Source organism: Rhincodon typus, chromosome 34 (assembly GCF_021869965.1).
Source record: "Rhincodon typus isolate 14 chromosome 34, sRhiTyp1.1, whole genome shotgun sequence".
Lineage (NCBI taxonomy): Eukaryota > Metazoa > Chordata > Chondrichthyes > Orectolobiformes > Rhincodontidae > Rhincodon > Rhincodon typus.
This window is the reverse complement of record NC_063365.1, coordinates 1992375-2010175: the sequence shown is the minus strand read 5'-3', so window position 1 is coordinate 2010175 and position 17801 is coordinate 1992375.

Genomic DNA, 17801 nt, shown 5'->3' with positions numbered 1-17801 from the left:
ACCCTAACCTAAAACTAAACCTAACCCTAACAGTATCCCTAACCCTAACGATAACCTTAACCTTAACCCTTAACCTAAACCTAACACTAACCCTAACACAATACCTAACCCGAACCCTACACTAACTCTAATCCTCACCCTAACCCTGACTCTAATGGGATCCCTAACCCTAACTCTAAGCCTAACCCTAAACCTAATACTAACCTAACACTAACCCTAACCGCAACCCTAAGCCTAACCATAAACCTAACCCTAACCTATCCCTAACCCTAACCATAACCCTTACCTTAACTTATCCCTAACCCCAAAGCCATCCAAATCCCGACACTAAACCAAACAAGATCCCTAACCCTACCCTATCCCAATCCCTAAACCTAACCTTAACCCTAACACTGCATCTACCCCTAGCCCTACCACTAACCCTAACATTAACCCTAACGCTAAGCCTGTCCCTAAAACTAATGATGACCCTAACAATAATCCTAACCCTAATGCTAACACTAACCCTTACTCTAATGCTAACACTAACCCTAACCATAACCTTAAAACTAGCCCTCAATCTAACCCTAGCACTACTAGTAACCCTAAGGCTAACCCTAACCTATCCCTAATCACAAACCTAACCTTAATCCTGACTCTAACCCGAAGAGGATCCCTTAACCAAACAACACTCACACAATCCTAACCCTACCCTGAAACCTAACGATAACCCTAACCATAATCCTAACCCTATCCCTAATCCTAAACCTATCCTTAACCCTACCCTATTTCTTACGCTTACCCTAACCCTATCCTATCCCTAACACACTAACAATAATCCTAAACCTAAATTTGACACTAATGCTAACCCGACCACTAACCCTGACCTTAACCCTATCCCGAACACTAACAATAACCCTAGCCCTAATCCTAACTCTGACCCTAATAGTAGCCCTAAACCTAACCTATCCCTAATCCCAACCGTAACCTAACCCTAAACCTAACCCTAACCCTAACAGTATCCCTAACACTAACGATAACCCTAACCCTAACCCTTAACCTAAACCTAACACTAACTCTAACACTATCCCTAACCCTAACCCTAACCCTGACCTTCACTCTAATCCTAACCCTAACCCTAACTCTAACCCTAACTCTATCCCAAACCCTAACCCTAACCCTGACCCTAACTCTAACCCTAACCCTGACCCTAACCCTAACCCTATCCCTGACCCGAACTATAACCCTAATGCTGACCCAGGCCCTAAGCCTAACACTAATGCCAACCCTAACCCTAAACCTAACCCTTACTCTAACTCTGTCCCTAATACTAACCCTATCCCTAATCCTAACCTTAACCTAACCCTAACACTAACCCCAAACCTAACCTTGACCCTGACCCGAACCTTAACCCTAACCCTGACCCTAACACTAACTCTGACCCTGACCCACCCTATCCCAAAACTAACGCTAACCCTAACCCTAACACTAACCCTGATCCTGACCCTAACTCTAACCCTAACCCTAATGCAACCCTAACGCTAACTTTAGCACTAACTCAGACCCTATCTCTACCCTAACCCTAATGCTAACCTCAACCCTTAACCTAACCATAACCCTGACCCTGATCCTGGCCCTAACTATAACCCTAACTCTAACTCTAACCCTAACCCTAAGCCTAACACTCACCCTAACACTAACCCTCGCCCTAACCCTAATCTCAAATCCTAACCCCAACCCCTAAATCAAAGCCTGATCCTAACTACAAAACCAAACTCTAACTCCAACACCAAACTTAGCTTTAAACTCAACACCAACCCTAACCCTAAACCCTAACCTCAATGCCAATTCCTAACCCCTAACCCTAATGCTCAACCCCAACCCTAACCTAGCCCTAACCATGAACATCAGCCCTAAGCCTAACACTAACCCTAACCCCAACCCCAACCCGAACCTTAACCTTAACCTTAACCCCAATCCCAACCCAAACCCTAACCCGCAACCCCAACACCAATCCTAACCCTAACCCTGGCCCTAACCCCAACCACAACTAACCCTAATGTCAAACTTCAACCCTAACCTCAACCCCAAACCCTAACCCTAACCCCCCAATCCCAACTTTACCCTAACCCTAACCATAACAGAAATGTATCTTCCTTAAAGTGACTGATGACCTGCTGACAACTAAATCAACTTCCCAGGCTTGTTAGTGCTGAATGGTCCTGCAAGACTGAAGGACTGTAAGACTTTTAGCTTTGGCCAAGGGGGCAAAATGCAAAGGCAAGGCAGGAATGTTACAAGCATCCAGGTAGGCTCAAAATGAGCGAGTGCTATAAGTGAGATGCAGCCTGGTCCAGGGTGTGAGCTGGGTGCCTATCTCCATGTGCAAAGTATCCTTGCAGCAGCAGTGAAATGCTAGTTGCTGGTGAGCTCAAAGGTACAGCAATTAAGTGCAGAAGCATGGTATAAATTGGTGGAAAGTTGTCATGAGGATTCTGAGAAGCTGGCACAGAGTCACAAGCAGCTCATTGAAATTGCTCAGTGCCCGCTCAGACTTTCAGTCAGGAATTGTCAACATCCAGTTTCCTCATAACACATTATAGGATTGGAAGCTAAATATTAATAGGCAAGTGAAGTGAAGGAATGAAGTGTTAATGAGGTTGTTAACAAGCAATAATCCCGACCACAAAGCACCTCGCCATTGCGTACCAGGAATCTTATTCTGATGCCCAAAATATAGTTAGAAAGTACAGCTAGCTGTCCCCAGTGTAGAGAAGTCACTAGACTTCTCATGGGATTCTCCCAGTTTTTTTGCTGTAGCCCATGTCGTTCAGACCCCTGTATCATTCCGCCCAATGTTTTCAGTTGACTATGATTCTTCTTTGGAAAAATTCTCACCCATTACCTTGCACACTTCTCTTCATTACTGCAGTTATTACCATAAAAAGCGAAGGTGGCTTGGCATTCAAAGTGGTTCCCGCATGGCAATGGAAAGCCCACAGAACAGAAATGCTCTGTTTTTCTCAAGAAACCTGATTTGAATGTCTAGACCTGAAGATCTTAATCTCACCTCACAGATAATGCCAGACCTTCTGATTTTCTCCAGCACGCTGATATTATTTTCATTCTCCTATAGGTCATGAGGATCATCAGCTAGGCCAGCTTTATTGCCTGTCCCTAGCTGCCCTGGAGAAGGTGGTACTGAGTTGCCTTCTTGAACTGCTAAAGTCCACCTACTGTAGGTAGACCCACAACGCCGTTAGGGAGGGATAATTTTCTGTAAATGATACAATGAACATCAAAAATCCCAAAATATTAAACAAAGCACATTGCAATGTGACAAAAAGTGAGAATAAAATCAATATCATTAAAAGACCCTTTTCTCATATATTTTCTCATCATAGTTTCTCTGATTATATGATTTCCAAGGCACAGCAGGAGTCTATCTAGCCCTTGACCCACCTCCGTTGTCTATTCCATAACTCCAGAAGTTCTTCATCATCACTTGTCTGACTCCGACACCTTCCCAAGCAGAACATTCCAGATGCTGCCAAATATCTGAGTGAAAATCTGTAATGTTCAAATGTGTATTGTAGAGGTAAATGCTCCAATCGTTTGTTCATTATCTTAGCAAACGTAAAGCCCCAGAGCAAAGCCATTTGCTGAGTTGAATGTAACCAGCGCTATGTCTAATCTGTAGAGGGGACGCTCCATGGTAATGTGCAACATTGTTGTTTGTCTTGGCAAGTGGATAGAGGATTTGTGGTGCGGTGGTAGTATCTGAACTGCTAAGCCAGAAGGCCAGGTCCAAATCTGGCCTGCTTCAAAGGTGTATAATAACATCTCTGAATAGCTGGACTTAAATATTTACAAGGGGTTTATGGTCTGAGTTTGCCCCCAGCAGTTTTCTTGATGTGGCAATGCTTATGTTATTTCATGTAACATAAGAAATTGGATGTTGTTGTATTGAAGAATCCAACATTTATTTCAACTAACCATTATGTGCAAACACTAACAGGGCCAATATTAAACCATTACTTTACAATGGAGGAGCATGTTTCCAGTAGTGTATCATGTTTCTAGTGAGATGAGATAAGATGGAATGTGAGATCTTTTAGCCCTCAGGTCACGTGCTACAATCTAGTGATGATATGACAAACATGTCTCTTAAAGGCACACTGACATATCGATGCCAGGCGTAGAAGTTGATGCTGTCATGGACTGTCAGGAGACTTTCCTTTACTCATTCTTTGCAATATAGCAGTCCTCACATTTCCATTCTGGAGTCTGTTTGCAAATTGATTTGTACGCAAGTCAGACCACAATGCAGGACAATGTAAAGCAGCTGTTCATAAGGACAGCAAATGTTCTTATGTCAGGTCATAAAGTCATAGAGTTGTACAGCATGGAAACAGACCTTTCGGTCCAACTCATCATCGCTGACCAGATATCCTAATCTGATCTAGTCCCATTTGCCAGCATATAGCCCATATTCCTCTAAACTTTTTCAATTCATGTAGCCATCCGGATGCCTTTCAGATGTTGTAATTGTACTTGCATCCACCACCTCCTCTGGTAGCTTGTTCCATACATGCACCACCCTCTGCATGAAAAAGTTGCCCCTTAGGTCCCTTTTAAACCTTTTCCCTCTCACCTTAAACTTACGCCCTTTAGTTTTGGACTCCCCTGCCCTGGGAAAAAGATCCATGCCCCTCATGATTTTATAAACCTTTATAAGGTCACCCCTTAGCCTCCGATGCTTCAGGGAAAATAGCCCCAGCCTATTCAACCTGTCTGCACAGCTCAAACCCTCCAATAACAGCAACATCCTTGCAAATCTTTTCTGAATCCTTTCAAGTTTAACAACATCTTGCCTATCGCAAGTAATTAAAATAATACCCCTGTACGAAATCACATTCATAAATATGAGCAATGATAAGTCAGCCATTTCTAAATCGGGGACCCTCTGCAATAGGAGCAACTACAAACCAGCCAACGTTATTATTACTCAATGCTCAGTACCATGTAGTCCTCTCAATGATCTGCATCTATTCACCATTTTCACCATTTGTTTTTAGACTTTCCATAGTAAGTTAAGTGTGAGATTTCAGGGCCTTATATTGATAAGCGATCTGATCACATCAAAGCAGTTCACAGATATTCGAGGACCTTTGGCAGACAGTCACTGTTGCTATTCTGATAAAACTGACAGTTATTCACCAGCGCAGCTCCTAAATACTCATCAAGTGGATGGCCAGTTTATCTGTTCATTTCTGTTGTATTAATCAATGAAAGAATATTGACCAGGTCATCAAAGGAAATCCCCACTGATCCTGATTATCATCATGGGATCTTTAACATCCTGCTCAGCCAGAGAAAAAGGCAAGTGTAAGCTGATTTAATGACCATCTCAAGCATGCTGTCTTCAAAAATGTGGCATTTATTAAGTACTGTAACGGAAAAGTAATGGCGATTATTTATAAATTATGTGTTCAAAACCGTGGAATGGTCTGTAATTTTTGTTTATATTCCTTGATGTTAGAAACTCCAGTTGAACATTTCATTTTAAAGAGTCCATTTTAGCCTCATGATTAAAACATGTGATTAAAGGACAATTGTTACAGATTCTTTTGAAAAGACAGTATCTGCAGAATGTCAACAAAGCATCAGAAATCTCAAAGGCTACACCCTTATTGTCATTCGCAATGGCCTGGTGTATTTCTCACCTTCTGACACATACGTCTTTGCTGGCAATTACTGTACTAGTAAGGACAGTTTTGTTGCAGGATCTACTCTCTGGAATGCTCAGTTGATGTAAATTAGCATAAGCCAAGAGTGGGAGTCATGGAGGAGATAATGTAAGAAGTGTTGGTGGGTGATAAAAAGCCAAGAGTATTGTAAGGATATCAGGGAAGATCCTGTGACTGAGCTCAGAAGCTAATGTGAGGTCTCCAGCTACCCTTGCATAGTTGTGTGTAGTTTGCCGGTATCATAAAATCTGCAATTTTCAAAAATACTGAAAACACTTTGGAATGCCTTGGACAAGTTCGTAAATGCCGACTTCCTGTTGTGGTTCAGACCAGAGACATCCTTTAGTTGCAAAGGTTTTAGAAACAGGCCATTCAGATCAAATGCGTCGGAAACAGTTCAGAGGAGGTTTACTAGATTAATACACGCAATGAGAGGATTTCTTTATGAGGAAGAGCTAGACAGATTAGGAACATATCCACTGGACTTTAGAACAGTCAGAGGTGGCTGAATTGAAAAATAAGAAGCATGTTGCCTCTTGTGAGAGAATCTAGAACCCAGGTCATAGTCTAAAAATAAGGGGGCATCCATTTAAGACAGAGATGATGAAATATCTTTTTCTCTCAGAGGGTTATGAGTCTTTGGAATTCCCTTCTTCAAAAGGCAGCGGATGCAGAGTCTTTAAATATTTTGAAGGCAGAGGCAGATAGATTCTTGATTACCAAGGGGATGAAAGACTATTGTGGTATGCAGGAATGTAGAGTTGAGGTTAAGATCAGATCAGCCATGATCTTATTGAATGGTGGAGCAGGCTCGAGAGGTGGAGTGGCCTACTCTTGTTCCTTGTTCATATTGTCAAATCCTGACATTTATACTCCACATAAGCCTCCTCCCACAACTTTTATTTTAACTATTTTCTGGGTGAATAAGTTTCTCCTGAATTCTCGTTTGGGTTAATTAATGATTATCTTTTACATTTATGACCACTCGAACTTCATTCACCCACAATTGAAAACATTTTCTCTATATTTACCCTATCAAACCCCAAACTCTCCGAAATCTGCACCTGAACTGGGAGATGTTAATAAATTCCTATCTGTTTTCAGTCTTGCACTAAATTAAATGACTTGCACAAGATCCTTCTTTGATCAGCACCCACTTACCTTTCAATTTCAAATTCAGCCACCAGCCTGTTAAACAAGGCTGCCCTCTAGTGTCCCAAATACAAATTTCAGTCAAACTCTTCAAATGATTGACAATTAACGGTTGGTGTTGGACTCCCCAGTATCTGAAGATTAAAAGATTGTGAGAGCGGGATGTGGGCGTAGGGCTGGTGATGGTAGTAAAAGCAGTGAGTTGGAGTTTATTTTGAAATTTTCACCCAATATGTTGCTCCTTTTTGTTTTTCAGCTCTAACTCTGTAAAGTTCTCAGCCACAAGGTTGTGGATTCTAGTCCCACTGCAAATACTTGAACACAAAATCCAGACTGACACTTAAATACGTAACTGAGGAAGTTGGCAGTACCATCTTTTGGCTAAAATTTTATACCAAGGGTCTTTTTGCCCTCTCAAGTGGATTTGAAAGATCCTCTGGAGAACCAGGCAAACAGGGCTTTCTCCCTGATGTCTTGGCTGATATTTATCACCCAACCAACATCACAATAGTGGTTGGCACAGCTACCTCACAGCGCCAGGGACCCAGGTCCAATTCCAGCCTCAAGCGACTGTCTGTGTGGAGTTTGCATGTTCTCCCTGTGTCTACATGGGTTTCTGCTGGGTGCTATGGTTTCCTACACAGTCCAAATATGTGCAGATTAGATGGATTGGCTGTGGCAAATTGCCCCATAGTGTCCAGGGATGTGCGGGTTAGGTGGGTTAGGCATGGAAAGTGCAGGGTTATAGGGTATGGCGTGGTTCTGGGTGGGATGTGCGGCTTCGGTGGGTTAGGCATTGAAAGTGCAGGGTTATAGTGTATGGTGTGGTTCTGGGTGGGATGTGCGGGTTAGGTGGATTAGGTATTAAAAGTACAGGGTTATAGGATATGGTGTGGTTTTGGGTGGGATACCTTTCAGATGGTTGATGTGGACTCAGTGGATCAAATGGCTGCTTCCACACTGTAAGGATTTTTCTTCTAGGAGATCATCTTATCACCACAAATGCTGTTACTGAAATCTTGCTGCGTACAAATTGGCAGCCAGATTTCCGACATCACAAAAGTGGCTGCATAATGTTTAGTGAGACCCTGTGGGGTTAAAAGATGCTGCAAAAAATGCCATTTGCCTGTCTGTGTGAGAGCAATGATAAATTAGATCGTGTTCAAATCATTTGGTCATACCTAGTTGAAGTATTGATAAAGTTCTCATAAGGCAAAAGGCTTTATTTTTCCTTTTATAGACTGTGGACATTGTTAACGAGGCCAGCATCTGGTCAGCCAGATCTCATTGAATGTGTCATAAATAGGTAACCATATAAGGCCATAAGAAATAGGAACAGAAGTAGGGACCTTCAGCTTCTTGAGCCTGCTCCACTATTCAATAGGATCACGGCTGATCTGATATTCTTCATGTCCACTTTCTTGTGTTTTCCCCATAACCCGTGGTTCCTGACTGATCAAGTATCCATCTATCTCAGCATTAAATATACACAAGTACTTAGAACAAAAGAGTAACTTGGGAGAGAATATGGCCCCTTAAAGATCAGCAAGGCCACCCATGTGTGGAACCGCAGGAGAGGGGAGAGATACTAAACAAGTGTTTTGCATCAGTGTTTACTGTGGAGAAGGATATGGAAGATAGAGAACATGGGAAATAAATAACAACATCGTGAAAAATGTCCATATTACTGAGGAGGAGGTGCTGAACGTCTTAAAATGCATAGGTGGATAAATCCCTGGGGGCCTGATCAGGTGTACTCTAGAACTCCGTGCGAAGCTAGGGAAGAGATTGCTGGGACGCTTGTTGAGATACTTGTATCATCGATAGCCACAGGTGAGGTGCTGCAAGACTGGAGGTTGGCTAATGTTGTGCCATTGCTTAGGCTTGGTGTTAAGGAAAAGCCTGACATCGGTGGTAGGCAAGTTGTTGGAGGGAATCCTGAGGGATAGGATTTACATGTATTTGTAAAGGCAAGGACTGATTATAGATAGTCAGAACGGCTTTGTGCGTGGGAAATGGTATCACTGTAACTTGATTGAGTATTTTGAAAAAGTAACAAAGAAGATTGATGAGGGCAGAGCGGTGGATGTGATCTATACGGACTTCAGTAAAGCATTCGACAAGGTTCCTCATGGTAGACTGCTTAGCAAGGATCACACTAAATAAAGGAAGAACTAGCTATTTGGATACAGAACTGGCTCAAACTGTAGAGACAGAGGGTGGTGGTGGAGGGTTGCTTTTCAGACTGGAGGCCTGTGACAGCAGATTGCTGCAAGGATCAGTGCTGGCTCCACTGCTTTTCATAATTTATATAAAAGATTTGGATGTGAACATTGGACGTATGGTTAGTAAGTTTGCAGATGACACCAACATTAGAGGTGTGGTGGACAGCGAAGAAGATTATCTCAAAGTACAACTGGACATTGATCAGATGGACCGATGGGCCAAGGAGTGGCAGATGGAGTTTAATTTAGATAAATGAGAGGTGTTGCATTTTGGAAAGGCACATCAGGGCAGGACTTAAATATTTAATGGTAAGCTCCTGGGGAGAAATCCTGAACAAAGAGACCTTGGAGTCCAGTTACATAGTTCCTTGAAAGTGGAGTCACAGGTAGATAGGATAGTGAAGAAGGCATTTGGTATGCTTTCTTTTATTGGTCGGTGCATTGAGTATGGGAGTTGGTAGATCACGTTGCGGCTGTACAGAACGTTGGTTAGGCAATTTTTGCAATACTGCGTGCAATTCTGGTCTTCCTGCTAGGGAAGGATTTTGTGAAACTTGAAAAGAATCAGAAAAGATTTATGATGATGTTGCCAGGATTGGATGGTTTGAGCTATAGGGAACGGCTGAATAGGCTGGGGATATTTTCCCTGGAGCGTCAAAGGCTGAGGGGGTGACCTTATACAGGTTTATGAGATCATGATGGGCATGGATATGGTAAATAGACAAAGTCTTTTCCCCAAGTTGATGGAGTCCAAAACAAGAGGGCATAGATTTAAGTTGAGAGGGGAAAGATTTAAAAGGGACCTAAGGGGCAACTATTTCACACAGAGGGTGGTGTCTTTATGGAATTAGCTGCTAGAGGATTTGGTGGAGGCTTGTACAATTACAACATTTAAAAGGCATCTGGAAGAGTATTTGAATAGGAAGGGTTTAAAGGGATATGGGCCAAATGCTGGCAAATGGGAATAGATTAATTTAGGGTCTTTGGTCAGCATGGGCGAGTTGGGCGAAAGGGTCTATTTCTGTGCTGTACATCTCTACGACTGTATAACTGTAAATCCATGCTGCTTAAAACCAAGCACCTAATTATTCTAGAGATAGTAGGGACTGCAGATGCTGGAGAATCTGAGATAACAAGGTGTAGAGCTGGATGAACACAGCAGGCCAAGCAGCATCAGAGGAGCAGGAAAGCTGACGTTTCTGGCCTAGACCCTTCTTCAGAAATGGGGGAGGGGAAGGGGATTCTGAAATAAATAGGGAGAGAGGGGGAGGTGGATAGAAGATGGATAGAGGAGAAGATAGGTGGAGAGGAGACTAACAGGTCAAAGAGGCAGGGATGGAGCCAGTAAAGGTGAGTGTAGGTAGGGAGTTAGGGAGGGGATAGGTCAGTCCAGGGAGGACGGACAGGTCAAGGGGGCAGGATGAGGTTAGTAGGTAGGAGATAGGGGTAGGGCTTGAGGTGGGAGGGGATAGGTGGGAGGAAGAACAGGTTAGGGAGGAGGGGACAAGCTGGGCTAGTTTTGGGATGCGGTAGGGGGAAGGTTTTGCTATGATGATACGGGCATTTAGTGAGACAATGGCCACCATGAACAAATTCAAAATGGCAAAATGGTACGGGTGGAATTTTATGAATATTTTGTGAGCAGACAGGGAGGAGAGAGGGAGAGAAAGAAAGTGAGTGAGAGAATGAAAATGACTGTGTGTGTGTGTATGTGTGTGTGTGTGTGTGTGTGTGTGTGTGTGTGTGTGTGTGTGTGTGTGCGCGCGCGCTTGTTATATAGCACTGGAACTGCTTCCAGGTTTTGTGCTAAGACTCACACACATATAGACATTGGCGGCACGGTGGCTCAGTGGTTAGCACTGCTACCTCACAGCACCAGGGACCCAGGTTCAATTCCAGCCTCAGACAACTGTCTGTGTTATCTCAGATTTTCCATCATCTGCAGTTCCTACTATGTCTGTGTGGAGTTTGCACATTCTCCCCATGTCTGCGTGGGTTTCCTCCAGGTGCTCTGGTTTCTTCCCACAGTCCAAAGATGTGCAGGGTAGGTGGATTGGCCATACTAAATTGCCCATAGTGCCCAGGGATGTTTAGGTTAGGTGGGTCAGATGTGGGAAAGCAAGGGTAAGGGAGTGGGTCTGGGTGGGATGCTCTTCAGAGGGGCGGTGTGGACTTGTTGGGCCAAATGGCCTGTTTCCACACTGTAGGGATTCTATGATACAGCATGTAAACAGATGCTTTGGTCCATGCCTACCAGATATCCTAAATTAATCCCGTCCTATTTCCCAGCATTTGGCCTATATCCTTCTACACCCTTCCTATTCATGTACGCATCCAGATCCCTTCTAAATGTTGTAACTGTACTAGCCTCCACCACTTCCTCTGGCAGCTCATTCCATACACACACCACCCTCTGTGTGAAAAGGTTGCCCCTTAGGTCCCTTTTAAATCTTTCCCCCCTCACTTTAAATCCATACCCTCTAGTTTTGGACTCCTCTACCCTGGGAAAATACATTGTCTATTTACCCTATCCATGCCTCTTATGATTTTGTAAAACTCTATAAGGTCACCTCTCAGCCTCCAACACGCCAGGGAAAACAGCCCCAGTCTATTGAACCTCTCCCTTTAGCTCAAACCGTCCAACCCCAGCAACATCCTTGTAAATCTTTTCTGAACCCTTTCAAGTTTCACAACATTTTCCTATAGAAGAGAGACCAGAATTGCACACAGTTTTCCAAAAGTGGCCTAACCAATGTCCTGTAACGCCACAACATGACCTCCCAACTCCTATACTCAATGCACTGAGGCATTGGCACTAAAGGCAAGCACACCAAATGCCTTCTTCACTATCGTATCTACCTGTGACTCTACTTTCAAGGAACTATGAACCTGCATTCCAAGGTCTCTTTGTTCAGCAACACTCCCCAGAACCTTACTATTAAGTGTATAGTCCTGCCCTGATTTGCCTTTCCAAAATGCAGTACCTCACATTTATGTAAATTAAACATCACCTACCACTCCTCAGTCCAATGGTTCATCTGATCACAATCCTGTTGTACTCTGAGGTAACCTTCTTCGTTGTCCACTACACCTCCAATTTTGCTGTCATCTACAAACTTACTATGTTCACATTTCTAGACTTATTATGAGTTTTTCATGTTATCAAATGACTGAGGTAATGGTAATGACCCAAACAGAACTGCCATCCCTGCAGACAACTAATGCCTGACTGACCTGGTTGGGTTTTCCTTCTTGCTGTCAAAGTATTCCCAGTTCTGTGTTTTTCTGGGTTTGTGGCTGAGTTTTGAAGTCAGTGGAAGTTCTTTCTCCTTCCCTTCAGAATCTTCTTGTTCTGTAGCACTGTAATCAAAGTCTTCTTGCCTTCATAGCAGTCTCATCTTCCAGGACCTTTTTTCCTCTTAAAATATTCTGATGCCTTGGCATGTCTTCAGACCCTCTCCACTTTTTCATTCAGCTGCCCCTTTTGAAGTTTGTCGTGGTCCTGTCTTGCCTTTGGCTATGTCCTTTGGACTCAGTTTCCATTTCAGATCCTGGCCTGAAGGTTATTTCCGTGACTGCCAACATGTGTTATCCTGCATGATAAATTAAAACAAAGAACTGCAGATGCTGGAGATCTGAAACAAACAAAAACAGAAATTGCTGGAGAAACTCAGCAGGTCTGGCAGCACCTGTGGACGGAAAATGGTGTTAACATTTCAAGTGTAATGGCCCTTCTTCAGAACGGACGGCAGCTAGGAAAAGTTGGTATTTAAGCTGATAACAGGGAGGTATGGAAGGGAAAGGGATGATTTGATAGGTGAAGAGGGACCCCGAGTTCTGTTTGTAAGAATGACCCTGATCTGCCATTTGCCTGCCAGTTCAACACTTCACCTCAGTCCTGTGCCCAACATTTCTGTCACAGGCCTGCTGCAGTGTTCTCGTCAAGTCAACACAAGCTGGAGAAACATTATCCTCTGCTTAGGCACCTTACAGCCTTCAGGACTCAACATCGATTTTAACACTTTCAGAGCACAAACTCCCCCTTCCTTGTCTGTTACCTAGCCCCACTACTACAGGTCCTGTTGTGAAATGGGTTGCTTTTACAATCCATTTTGAACTACTCTTAGCCCCCATTATCACCTATCTAGTTTCTCTTCTTCCCTGACGTACCAGCAACAATCCCTTCACTAAGCCAGCTTCTTTTTCTCTCTCTGGGTACAAAAGCAGGTATCAAGGAAACTCCAAAGAGAGAAACTGAACTGCAAACTGAACTGTAATCTCCTGTGACTATCTCACATTGTGATCATTGATTGGAGAAAAGACAGCAGTCTGGCCATGAGATGTCTTTGTATTTTCTGCTTCAAAAACATTTTTCAAAAAGCCAGTTCCTCCTGGTTTGTATGCGCTAGTGGGTTGATGTACATATGCTTGCTCACCTGGATTCAAATTCTTGTGTCCTGCGAAAGTCACAGTTAAAGAGTAATCCACAAGTCACTTGTACATTGCAGAGCTAAAGGACTCTCTGACTCTGAATGCTGGAGATCAGTTAGTAAGCCAATCAAAAGGGAACAGAACAAAATAACTTCAGCTAACCTGCAAAGCCAGGAATCACGCAATCAACTGCTCCATAATCAACGATCCAGTATCTACTCTTCACAAATGACCGGTAACTGATCCATATATATCTATGAACAGGTTTGATGGGCTGAATGGGCTGTTCCTGTATCCATGTTCCTATATCTTTTAACTTTTATCATTTCTTGGGACACACTGCTTGTTTCTAATTGTTTCATAATTGTTTCGTCTTGCATTTAGTACTTAATAAACTGACCCTTTATTTAGCACAAGAAAGCTAGCTTTAATTGACTCCTTTTAGAACATAAATTAATTTTGGTCTGGGAGTATGGTATCCATGGGGGAGGGAGCAATTCTTTATGATCAACCTTGTTACAAATAACTAAGGGACACATGAAGAAACAAGGATCGTCTACTCAGCAGGGAGTTTGACAATTATGGATATCTCACCTGGAATTATAATTAATTGGGGAAGATCACCCAGGGACTGGTCCAAACAAATCCCGGGCTCATGATCACAATTTCACCGCACAAATGAAACAGAAGCTTTACAGTGGGTAAATCGTCTCAATGTTTTATTTTTAAAGATGCAAAAGGCTTCTGTAAGATTCCAAATCAACAGTGTAGAAAGCACAGGACACATTCAATAGTAAAGATTTTCAAGGAGAATTTTGAGGGTTTAGAAGTTCTGCCCCTTGAACATTTTCAAACAGACAGTAATGACCTAGGTTTTGAATTTCACTTAAAAGACAGAAAACTTGAAATTTTGAAAAGTGTCACCAACAGTGTCCTGCTAATGTTTTTTTCTCTTCCACACAGAGCTCTGAGGTTGACTCTCAGCAGCAAGTTGCAGAACTAGAAGTCAATGATGCGACCTGCATCAGCACACTGATCACCATGTGAGGAACCTCTAAGCAATTGTGCATGTATGCAGCCATTCAGCTCAAAAAAAACGTTGGACACCAAAGATTTACAGGTAGAAAATAAGAACAATGAAACAGAAACGCCTCTACTTCCTCAGGAGGCTAAGGAAATTCAACACGTCCATAAAGGCTCTTAGAAATTTTTATGGATGCACCATGGAAAGCGATGCATCGCCGCTTGGTATGGTAACTGCTCTGCCCAGGACCGTAAGAAACTACAGAGAGTTGTGAACACAGCTCAGTCCATCACCCAAGCCAACCTTCCATCCATTGACTCTATTTACACTTCTTGCTGCCAAGAGAAGGCAGACAACATAATCAAAGACCGCTCCCACCCCGGTTGTAATCTCCTAAACCTCTTCCATCAGGCAGAAGATACAAAAGCTTAAACACACATACCAAGAGATTTGAGAACAGCTTCTTCCCCGCTGTTATTAGACTTCTGACTGGATGTCTCAAATTTTAAATTTAATGTTGATCTCACTCTTTTTGCAAAGTCTCTATAGCCTTGACTTTGTATTGCTTCCCTGTTCATTACACTAATGCGCTTTGTATGGTGTAATCTGCCTATACTACATGCAAAACAAAACTTTTCACTGTACCTAGGTATATGTGGCAATAATAATAAATCAAATCAAAAAGATAGAGTCGTGGTGAAGAGATTAAAATTGGAGCACTGGAAATTAGAATTTCAAGGAAAAGGGTAGGAAAGAGAAAGAGAGAGGGAAGGGAGAGAAAAAGCGAGAAAAATCGGAAAGAGAGGAAAGAGTAAGGCAGGAAGAGACAGAATTTCAGGATAAAGAGCAGGAAAGGCAGTTTGAACTTAAGGCAGCTGGAGATGAATGGCAGAAGACCTACTGTGCTCATTGAAGATGACGCTTGCTCGGGCTTAAGGTCGGAGGCAACTTGGTTTGCTTGTTTCATTCCTAAGTTCCTCATCTCGAGAATGGGAGTCAAACGGAGAGCATAGCAGACTAGGTTATGACTCTGACTGCACCTGCCAGTCCCTATAAAGGCACTCCGAGAAGGTGGATGTGGTTAAGTGAATCCCTGAGAGTTTTTGATCTTGTATCTAAAGGTAGGGTGAGGCAGGCGAGCCTGTGGCGATACTGAGGGATATTGGGGCCAGTCAAACTCTCTAGCTGGTAAAAGGCATGGCCTACCCACCAGAGAGTGCAGAACATTCCAAGGAGCTGGGAAAGGGGATGCGAGGAGGGTACGTGCCCATTTCCCCTACACTGGGTGCGTCCAGAGTTGGGCCCAGTGACTGTGGGAGTCATCCCTACTCCGCCTGTGAATGGTAGTGACCTGCTGTTCCGCAATAACTTGGCAGGATCAAAGGTTATCGGATCCCCAGTGATCTCTGGGAAACCCACTGAGGTCCGGGAGAGCAACAGTGGCAGGAGAAATCACCAGGCCTTTTCCATGAGTGGGGTGGGCGTGCAGCCTGTGATCAGACAAGCTGAGTACCTGTAAACAGAGAACCCTCAGGCTGGTTTGTTGGAAGCTCTATCAGGAATCGCAAAAACCACAGGGAGGTGAGGAATAGAGCTTCCTCAGTAACAGCCTAATAAGCTGAAGCAGTGTTACAAGCTCAGACTGATCACACTAAACCTGATCCAGAATCCAGTCCCTGAATGTTCTGACTTTAAAAATAAGGTGTTGATGAGGAAATGGAACACACCCCGACCCCCTCTCACACCTGCCAACACAGAGTGGGCAGCATTCCATTTTCAAAAACCTGCCTACACAGAGTGGACAGTGATTCACCAGGTGGTGGTGCCACCAATGTACTGTCAGGAAATTTTGGGCTAACTAACGAGATTACAATGACTGGACATGGCGGTCTCTGCAAAACCTGAGCCTAAGCAACCAGTGTTTTTACTGGCTACAGCTCCATAAGGATAAAGGTTTTGCAAAACCTGCCATACCTGCCACATTGTGGGAAAACTCCAACCTGCAATATGACCAATGCCTATGATTCCCAAAAAAATAAACAAGGAACTGCAGATGCTGGAAATCTGAAACGAAAACAGAAATTGCTGGAGAAACTCAGAAGGTCTGGCAGCATCTGTCGAGAAAGAAACAGAGTTAACATTTCAGGTCCAGTGACCGTTCTTCAGAACAGAAAGACAGAACTGCACCGATAACATTAACCCCGGATCACTGTGGACATACTGAACTTCAAATTGCAATGTGTGTTTTTTCAAAAGAGGCGATGCCACCAAAAGATGTAAATTCAGTGGCTGTGTGCAGAAGTGTCACACTCAAAGATGTCAAGGAAGTTACGAAAGGAGAAATGCACTATAAACTGAACTGTAGTGATCTGTGAGTATTTCAGATTGTGAACATGATAAGAGAAAACACAGCAATCTGAGTGAGAGACAAGTTTGTGTTTTCCCTTTTCAAGAATACACAAGGACAGGTGTTAAAAGCCATTCTCAACCCTAATGTGTGTGTTCTAGTCGACTGAAGTTCTCATGCTTACGAGCCTGGATTTTAGCACTTATGTGCTGTGTAAATCACAGGCAAAGAACCATCCACTGGTCACCCCTGCATTGCAGGTGAATGATTCTATTACTCTGAATGCTAGAAAGTAGTCACTGCATCAATTCTAAAGGGAACAAGACAAAAGAATTTCAACTAAGCTACAATGTTGAGAATCTCAAAATCTGGCAGAAAGGTATCCATAAAAGAGGGAATCCTTTTTAGTTAATGTTGTTGTGGTCAATCAAGGAGGCAGTTGAGTTAAGAAGTAGAGACAGTGCATCCCTTTCACTCAAATGCTTGACAATTTGAACTACGCCATCCAGAACCATAATAAATAGATTAGAGAATCTCATCCAGGAACAGAAGTAACAACAATAAAATTAGCTGTCCAACAGTTGGCAACTTTTATCACTGGTCTATCTTTGTCCCTTCCTTAAACCTCTGCTGAAATTAACTCAGGGGAGATGATGGTATAATGATAATGTTTTTGAATTGTAGTCCAGAGGCTGCGGGAACATGGGTTCCAGTTCCTATGCAGTTGGCAGAATTTAAATTAATTTACTAAATAAGTATGCCTCAGCAATGATGAGGAGGAAACTACATCAGTTGTCGACCTGGTTCACTAAAGCCCTTTAAGGAAGGAAACCTGCCATCCTTACCTGGTCTGGCCTCCAAAGTGGCTCCAGATCCACAGCAATATGTTTGAC